This window comes from Rutilus rutilus (assembly GCF_951802725.1).
Source record: "Rutilus rutilus genome assembly, chromosome: 9".
Taxonomy (NCBI): domain Eukaryota; kingdom Metazoa; phylum Chordata; class Actinopteri; order Cypriniformes; family Leuciscidae; genus Rutilus; species Rutilus rutilus.
Genome location: NC_140223.1, coordinates 4276769 through 4286261, shown reverse-complemented (window position 1 = coordinate 4286261; position 9493 = coordinate 4276769). Strand labels below are relative to the sequence as shown.

The following is a 9493-nucleotide window of genomic DNA, read 5'->3' as shown; positions in this document are numbered from 1 at the left end:
TGGTACACAGTTCCTTAAAATTAAACTTTTTATGCATGCCTTTATTTCAGGTTCATTATTCAATTTATGAATTCAACTTAATGAATTTTTTTTTCTTCTTCTATGAACCAGAACCAACTTGTATTGATTTCTTAAACACATTATATGATTAACCTACAGTAGGTGTTATCTACATGTTAACTAATGAACCTTATTGTAAAGTGTTACCTTATTTTCATTAGGTGCTTTATGGTTGATAAAGACCAGGTTGAAATCAATGCTATCCGTAAGGTATTCAACGAGTCACATGTTCTCCTTTGTTGGTATCATGTAACCCAAGTAAGTACTAAGTTAAGATTGAATGGAGACTGCTTTGATTTTTGCTCATTTTGCAATGTAAATATATTATTGTTGTGCTAAAATTTCAATCAAAAACAACAGTTTTTTTTGGTTTTTGGTTACTGGATGACCTCGTCTACTCCCTAGTCCCGAGCGCCCAGGTCACGATCAGCCATGGTTTCGTTCACTCCGGCTCCGACACACCACCACGAGGCCTGGGTGGTTCCGCAGCGGAAGATGCGAGCCAGGACCAGAGCAAGAATCTCTCCGCCACTCTCGGTTTTTGAGATCTCCACCCAGAACCGCTTCTCCCCTCTTCGCGAAACGGAACGCAATGCTGTCATCATCGGCGATTCCATCCATCCGTCCGGCACGTCCACGCTATGTTAGGTAAAAGTAAGGTGCACAGTCACTGCTTTCCTGGTGCTCGTGTTTTCGATATCGCTGCGCGGGTACCCGAGATCTTGAACGGTGACGAGCGTGTCGGAGCTGTTGTGTTGCACGCGGGAGTGAACGATTTCAGGCTGCGGCAGACGGAGGTTCTGAAGAAAGTTCAGGAGCCTGATCGAAACGGTACGCAGCACATCGCCTGAAATAACAATCATTGTGTCTGGACCGCTTCCCACGTACCGACAAGGGGATGAAAAGTTCAGTAGATTATTCACGCTAAATGAATGGTTAATGTCATGGTGCAATGAGCAGAAACTGCTCTTTGTAAATAATTGGAATCTGTTTTGGTAGCATCCTAGGCTCGTCCGCGCTGATGGCTTACACCCAAGTAGAATCGGAGCAGATCTTCTGTCTGATAACATCTCCAAGATGTTAAATACCGTTTGACTAGTAACCAAAAGTCCAAATTACAGTCTCTGCTGCACCAACTTAATTGATATAAATATTAGTGTAGAACATTGCATAGAAACTGTGTCTATTCCTCGTTTAGTGAGATCAAATAATAAATATACTGCAGGATCTAGAAAAAATCGAATTGTTATTAAAACAGAAAATCTCGCTATTAGTGAACAAAAACAATTTCTAAAGCTAGGTCTTCTAAACATTAGATCACTCACACCTAAGGCAGTTATTGTAAATGAAATAGTCACAGATAATAGCATCAATGTACTTTGCCTATCTGAAACCTGGCTTAAACCAAATGATTATTTCGGTCTAAATGAGTCTACTCCATCAGGATACTGTTATAAGCATGAGCCCCGTCTGATTGGTCGTGGCGGCGGTGTTGCAACAATCTATAGAGATATTCTTAATGTTACCCAGAAAACAGGTGACAAGTTTAATTCGTTTGAAGTACTTGTACTAAATGTTACGCTCTCAGATGTAAGAAAAAAAATCCCTATTATCTCTAGCCTTGGCTACCGTATATAGACGGCCAGGGCCTTAAGCTGATTTCCTAAAAGAGTTTGCAGATTTTCTCTCAGATCTATTGGTCAACGTCGATAAAGCATTAATTGTTGGAGATTTTAACATACACGTAGATAATTCAAATGATTTGTTAGGGGCTGCGTTTACAGATTTATTAAACTCTTTTGGGGTCAAGTAAAACGTCACTGGTCCCACTCATCGTCTAAATCATACACTCAATTTAATTATATCATATGGAACCGATCCAACCGATATAGATATCATTCCACAAAGTGATGATGTCACTGACCATTACATGGTAACTTGCATATTACGTACTGCTGTAATATGTCATGCGGCACCGCGTTATCAACCAGGCAGAACAATCCTTCCATCCACCATAGATAATTTCTCAAATTGCTTATCTGATCTGTCTCAGCTGCGGTCTGAACCCAAACAAACAGATGAACTAGAGGAACTAACTAGCACTATGAGCACCATTCTCTCTAGAACATTAGATATTGTTGCACCCATTAAATTAAAAAAGGTTAGAGAGAAAACTAAAGAACCATGGTAGAACAATACTATGCATGTTCTAAAGAGAGAAACCCGTATTTTAGAGCGTAAATGGAAACAAACTAATTTAGAGGTCTTTAGAATCACGTGGAAAGACAGTATGTCACGTTATAAAAAGGCCCTAAAAGCGGCCAGGGCTGAGCACCTCCGCAAACTAATAGAAAATAACCAAAATAATCCAAGGTTTTTATTTAACACCGTGGCTAGATCCCTTATCCCTTAGAGATAGGGTGAGAAGCTCGGTCACTCGGGAGGAGCTCAGAGTAGAGCCGCTGCTCCTCCACATCGAGAGGGGTCAGTTGAGGTGGCTCGGGCATCTTTTCTGGATGCCTCCTGGACGCCTTCCCGGGAAGGTGTTCCGGGCATGTCCCACCGGGAGGAGACCCCGGGGAAGACCTAGGACACGCTGGAGAGACTATGTCTCCCGGCTGGCCTGGGAACGCCTCGGTGTCCCCCCGGAAGAGCTGGAGGAAGTGTCTAGGGAGAGGGAAGTCTGGGCATCCCTGCTTAGACTGCTGCCCCCGCGACCCGGCCCCGGATAAGCGGTAGAAGATGGACCGTGGCTAGATTAACAAATAATTACAGTGCTTTACAACTATAGAACAAAAAGAGTTAAATAAACGTATCACTTCATCTAAAACAACAACATGTTTATTAGATCCTATACCAACTAAACTACTGAAAGAAGTGTTACCTATAGTTGAAGAGCATCTCCTCAATATTATTAACTCATCTTTAACTTTAGGTCATGTTCCAAGAACATTTAAATTGGCAGTTATAAAACCATTCATTAAGAAACCACAATTAGATCATAATAACCTAGAAAATTATAGACCCATTTAAAATCTACCATTTATATCTAAAATATTGGAAAAAGTGGTGTCCGCTCAACTGGGCTCTTTCTTGCAAGAAAATGACATCTATGAAAAGTTTCAGTCTGGATTCAGGCCGCACCATAGCACTGAAACTGCGCTCGTTAAAATCACAAATGATTTACTTTTAGCTTCTGACCAAGGCTGTATCTCAATACTAGTTTTACTTGATCTTAGTGCTGCGTTCGATACTATAAAATTCCGTATTAATTACAAGGTATTGCTACTGACTTATAAAGCCCTAAACGGCTTAGCTTCAGTCTATTTAACGGATCTTCTATCGCCCTATAATCCATTGCGCTCTTTAAGATCACTAAATTCGAGACTTTTGGTCATACCTAGGATATCCAGATCCACCAAAGGAGGGAGAGCATTTTCACATTTAGCTCCTAAACTCTGGAATAGCCTTCCTGATACTGTTCGTTGCTCAGACTCGCTCTCCCAGTTTAAAACTAGATTAAAGATGCATTTCTTCAGCCAGGCATTCATATAATATTTTTAATCTTACAGTTAAATCTGGCCTCTAGTTCATAAACGCCAGAGGAGAACTGGCCCCCGACTGAGCCTGGGTTCTCCCAAGGTTTTTTTTTTCTCCATTGGGTCACCTGATGGAGCTTTAGGTCACCATTAGGTCACTAAATTGAGTTTTTCGGTTCCTTTCCACTGTTGCCTTTGGCTTGCTCAGTTGGGGATATTTTGGGGATATTTAATTTTATTTTATCAATCAGTAAATTCCACTAGAAACAAACCTTGTTGTATTATTTTAATTTAATACTGTGAAGCTGTTTTGGTACAATCTGTATTGTGAAAAGCGCTATACTACAAATATACTTGACTTGACTTGACTTGACTTGACTTGACTTGACTTGACTTGACACATAAGGCTTAGTGAGAATAATATGAATGGACTAATGAAGGTCATTTTGTTGTAAATCTTAAACAGTCATTTTTAACTTAAAGGTGCAAGACTTCTTGTGTCATCCGCTTCCAGTTATTTTTAGCTGTACAAAACAGCCTGTTAATGCTACTTGATATTGTAAACTGGTATTTTTTGCCATATTATTTTAATGTATTGTTGGAAATATAAATATATGGGATTGCTAAAGCAATAACATGTTTTAATTTTTAATGTGGTTTGAGATCACTGTAACTGTAGACAATTGTTGCCATCAATTGATCACAATAGTACTAGCCAAATGCATTAGACTATTTGAAGGTCTCACCAGTTTAGATAAATAATTTTATATTTCCCCACCATTTATTACACACAGGCAGTAACTCGTTGGCTGTCAAGATCTGAATCTGTGTGAGTGGACCTGAAAAGGCAGATTCGAGAGCACACATCATGCAGTTAATGTCAGAGCTGAAATCCTGTTCCACAGTGTGTTACTTTTCATTTGTTTTATAGAGCAATTATAGCTTGTAGTTTTTTGTTTGTTTTGTTTTTTCAATGGTAGCAAGCTATGTATATGTGGTCATGCACCTTGCAGTATCTACAAAATGTTATTTTAACAGAATAAGACAGAAAAAAAGAATGGAAAAGCGTAGCGCCAAACAGTAGTCCACAAACAGATGAATAAAAAACTTTTTGCAGAGTGTAGATCCAAGAAAACAAAACAAAAAAATAGGATAAAAGATTTGCCACCCTTTTACTGTTGGTAAACATTGAGACGTATTTGTGTGGGCGGGGCTTAGCTGGAGGCAGAAAGATCCCTCTGGCTGCTTCACTAACGTTAGTTTGCCAGTTTTGTTAGCTTGTTTTTTAACAATGACTGGAGAAAATCCAATTTTATCTTAATGTGCAAGGTCACTCACTGTCCAGGGCCGCGATTGTTATTTGCAAAAGTTAATTTTAACGGACGGAACACTCAGTTAATGGATGGACGATCTGACGATCTGATCTTAACGTTAAAGCTACCTCCGGTTGAGAAGCCTGCTCTACACCTGCCCGATAGAGAAACTGAGCGTAAAGAGAAACTGAGGGCATATAAATATTTAGATGCCTATAACTGTGCTGAATGGCCACGTATATGACTTGTGTGGCACGATCCGAAGTTCTGCCTAGCCAGAGCCAAGGCCAGAAGACGACAATGTAAAGAGTGACATTACGGTGCAATTTTAATTATGTGAATATTTTCTTGACATAAAAATTCCAGATACAGCATATTAATTTTTTTAACTATGTATTTGATTACCCTTTCTTACCAGGTTCTTCAAAGAGTCTAGTCCCAATCAATCAAAACAACAATCATAGATGATTCACAAATAATCACAATAATTTAGAAAACATGATGCAATAAAATGTAGAATTGGAGCCTGTACTCCGTCGATTCTAGAACCCAACAACACAACAGGATGACATTTAATAATAATAATAGTAATTTAAACTCCTTATTATGTATTCAAATCTGTGCTGGTTTGTATTGGCCACCTCCAGTTTTCACTCTGTTTTGCCTCCAGCTAGCGTCGTGACGTAACTGTGACGTCGGCGCAAAAGGGGTCTATAGGCCTAAATGGCTTTAGTATAATCAATCAAGAACATGACATTCTCAGTACACTAAATGCACACACTAGGGTTGAGGTCTATGTCGAGGATTACCTTTATGACCTATAAATTCAGTTCTTACACTAATAACACTAAACAACATGATTTTCCTTGTCCATTTTTACAGGAACATGAATTCAAGAAAAAAGCTGAGATGTTTCACTCCCAGTTTAAGAACTTAAAAGATGTCTGCAAGTACTTTAGGAACCACTGGGAGCCAATTGGTCATCTGTGGTCTAACTTCAGAAGATGTTATAAGCATGGAGACTCTGAAAAAAACAATCTAATAGAACAGTATATACATTTTTATGCATGTTCACCTCATTATTTATTAGTGGGCTAGCTGAAAGCAAGCACGGTGTTTTGCATATTTTTTTAATTTGTTAAAGAGTACATTGTAATATTTTTAAACCTGTTGCTGCTCCTCATTCAACATACTGATCTCTCTGCTTTTATTTCCTTATAGCTTCTTCCACCGTTTAAAATACCAATTCCTCTGTGGCATCCGGAATCGTAGATTGGATCATTTGATTGATGTGCTACTGAACAAGACTGACAAGTACTTCAACATAATACAGGATTTGCAGTCTGCTGGTAGGGTCTATAACCCTCTGGAATGTAAAATGGAAGAAATAAGAAGTCTGCCCAGAGGATGCTAGACAATGGTTGGGCCACAGCAATTACTGCAGCTTCAACAGAAACATACGTATACGTATACATATATGTTCCATCAGAAAATAATCCACATGTAGTTTACTGTGTATGCCCTGCAGAGCAGTTCTACAGTTGTCTCGCTGGTACAAGGGGATGTACATGTAAACATCTCATTTTATTAAGTCTTCTCACTTGTGGTGATGGTGAGACCTTTACAGATATGGACACACAACTGCAAGCCCATGCCAACAACTTGATTCAAAAGAATAAGTATAGCATTTCTACAAAGCCTAAAAAAACAGTAGAGATTGAACGTTTATTTGGAAGAGCAGTATCAAAACCATGTATAGTGACGAACGTATGTGACTGCTGTACTTTCTCATATCATAAAAAATGTGCTTGTCTACTACTTGCAAAGGGACTTTTAAATGAGATGAGTGAGACAACATCAAAACATGCAATTAACATTTCAGTGGAGCCTATACAGGATTAAATTGCAGATGAAGATAGGCATAGTACAACTATCAGGAAACTGGAAAGCATATTGAAGACTCTACAGACATGGGAGAGAATTCCTGAGGACATTGCCCATAAAGTCAATGAACTAGAAGTGCAAACAAAGGAAGAAAATATAAACTTTAAAAAATTTGTGCGACTTTGTGATGAGGACAAGTCACGTAAAATACGCCCACTATTTGCAAACAGAAAAAGAAAGACTGACAGAAACACTGCCTCAGAGACGAGGACAGATGTCACATCAATCAAGAAGAAAACACAGAGCAATCAGTGGTCCAAAAAGATAATACAAATAAGGTTTGAAAAGTACTTTTTATTCAAATGCAGTTTTGCCATTTTATCAAACGTTGTACTTGTTCTCCACTATGAGTCCTCCAGTAAAAGTTACTATAAAACAACTGACTACAGAAATAAAAGCCTTGTCAAATATCAAATAAAGGAATTGAGCTTATCTTTTTTGTTTAGAAATAAGCTGATAGCAGCCACATTAGTACATGTGTGCAGGAACATGGGTACTGTTCATTTCAAAGAGTCCTCTAAAAAGGAAAAGAAAACCTCAGCCGCTGTAGGCCCAAAGCGATGGGTGGCCAAATCCAGCTCAGACTCAGGTCCAAGGTTTTCCACATTACTTTTCATTTGTTCAATGCTCCTCCTGTAAATAAATTTAAATGTTCATGTTACTACCTGGGATTGTTACTCTGTTGCATCATAGCCATAGCCCCATATTGTTAAAAGTGCTATATAAATGAAGGAAGGTGACCTAGACTTGAGGACATTATGGAATTGCAATACGCATGACATTATCATTCTCATGTTGATTAATTGACCTCTTGATACAGGGTCTAGTCAGCAGGCTGAAAAAATCTGTACAATGGTAATGTTAGAATAAAATGCATATTAAGCCAATTAAGTTTAACAAAGGTCAAAGACATCTCCAAAAAGATTATATTTTCTGTCAACCGAACAGTTCTAGAACGTCAATGCACCCTACATTTGTACTTTGAGATCTGTCCTGATCAACGCTGCTACCATAATATCCTAATATGACCTCAGAGGCCAGCAAACCTATACACTATATAGATCCTCTCACACAGAGATTCCGGAAAATACACGGATAATGTGACCCGGGATTTGTCCCAGGATTGTTTGATTTTGGTTCATTCACTGCCAGTATTTTTCCGGGATCTGTGCGTGCGTTCACACAACCCGTAAAGATCCCGTAAAGACACGTGATATCAATATGACGTGAAAGGCTTGTTCGACTTGAACCGGCACTGCACAGACCGATCTGTGAATAACATCAAAGTACCGCGAGAGCAGACGGCTCCATATGCTTTTGAATCGCTCTAGCGTTACTTTGATGTCATAAACATTTTGACACACTTACAGTGTTGCTGGGATGTCCTCTTCAGGTATACCAGCAAGTAGTTTCTCTTTCGGCACATGTTTGGCCAGTGCCATGCCAAACCCCTTGGCTAGGTCTTCCGTCTCTCCCTCTGTTAAAGTGCTGAATATTTTCAGCTTTGTCTTTGCCTTTCTAGGCTGCTGCAGCACATTAGGTGGAACATCTTTTTTGCCAACCTATGTATGAACAAGTACAGTGTCACAGACGTAAAGCATGAGAGCAGGGCTTTCTAAATATCAATCATGTACTGCACCATGCCTATCAATAGGCATGAGGGGCAGAGTGGCAAACTCCATATGACTTTCTATCTTATTTTAAACTTAAATGTATGCATATAATAGAAATACAAACCCTTATTAACATTCTGAACATGTTTGTGGACATGTTTTCTCCTTTGACCCTCCTCCTCAACTCATCTTCATCTACCTGGTAGCAGGGTTATTATAGTTTTGCATTTTTTATCAGTTTTTATTTTTATTTAGTTTTGACTTTTTGTTTTCAAATTCAGTTTAGTTTTAATTAGTTTTTAAAGTGGGTTTGCTAGTTTAGTTTATTTTTTATTTTTTGAAAATGCTTAGTTTTAGTTTAGTTTTTATTAGTTTTAGTGTTAGTTTTAGTCTTTTTTTTGTAATTTGGGTTATTTGTCAGGGACAATTTCAAAAAGGTCAGAAAAAGTATTGTGTAATAATAACTCAACAAAAACATCATACAATTTTAGAATAAAATTCACACCCCATTGCAATTCCTTTACCTCTTACAAAATCCACACGCCATACCAAAAATCTACACTTCTATACAGAATTCACACCCTATACAAATACCACAGCTGTACAATTTTCACACCCTATACTAAATTTACCCTATACAGTCAATAGCCTACTCATCTGGATTGAAGCAGCAAACATTCAGTGTAAAAGTAAAAAAAATGACATAACATTATTTAATACAGCTTATACTGTTTTGACATCAACAACCACAACCAAAAAGTGCATTTTACCTCAAACTTGCGACTAGTTAACTTTCTAAAGAAGGCGCAATCCCTTCTCGGGTCGACATTAACACACTGACAAAATTATATTCCGAATTTTCTATATTTTTATACCACTTTTTAATGCGTGATTGTGTAAAGGTGTTCACGAGATAGAGATACCAACCTTTCGCGAACCTTATTTTTAACGTCGAACGAACACTCGTTCTCATGGAGATGCGGTGTGCGTGGAGGGGAGGGGCTGTGTGTGCATGTGTGTGTGT

The 9493-nt window shown here is 38.5% G+C and overlaps 1 pseudogene across 1 annotated transcript; it reads left to right on the top strand.

The window, feature by feature from the left end:
- Positions 1-228: 228 nt before the first annotated feature.
- Positions 229-6486, top strand: LOC311296897 (annotated as a pseudogene). The gene is made up of 4 exons: positions 229-318; positions 4394-4503; positions 5795-5961; positions 6441-6486. The product of its transcript is annotated as an uncharacterized misc_RNA (transcript).
- Positions 6487-9493: the final 3007 nt, after the last annotated feature.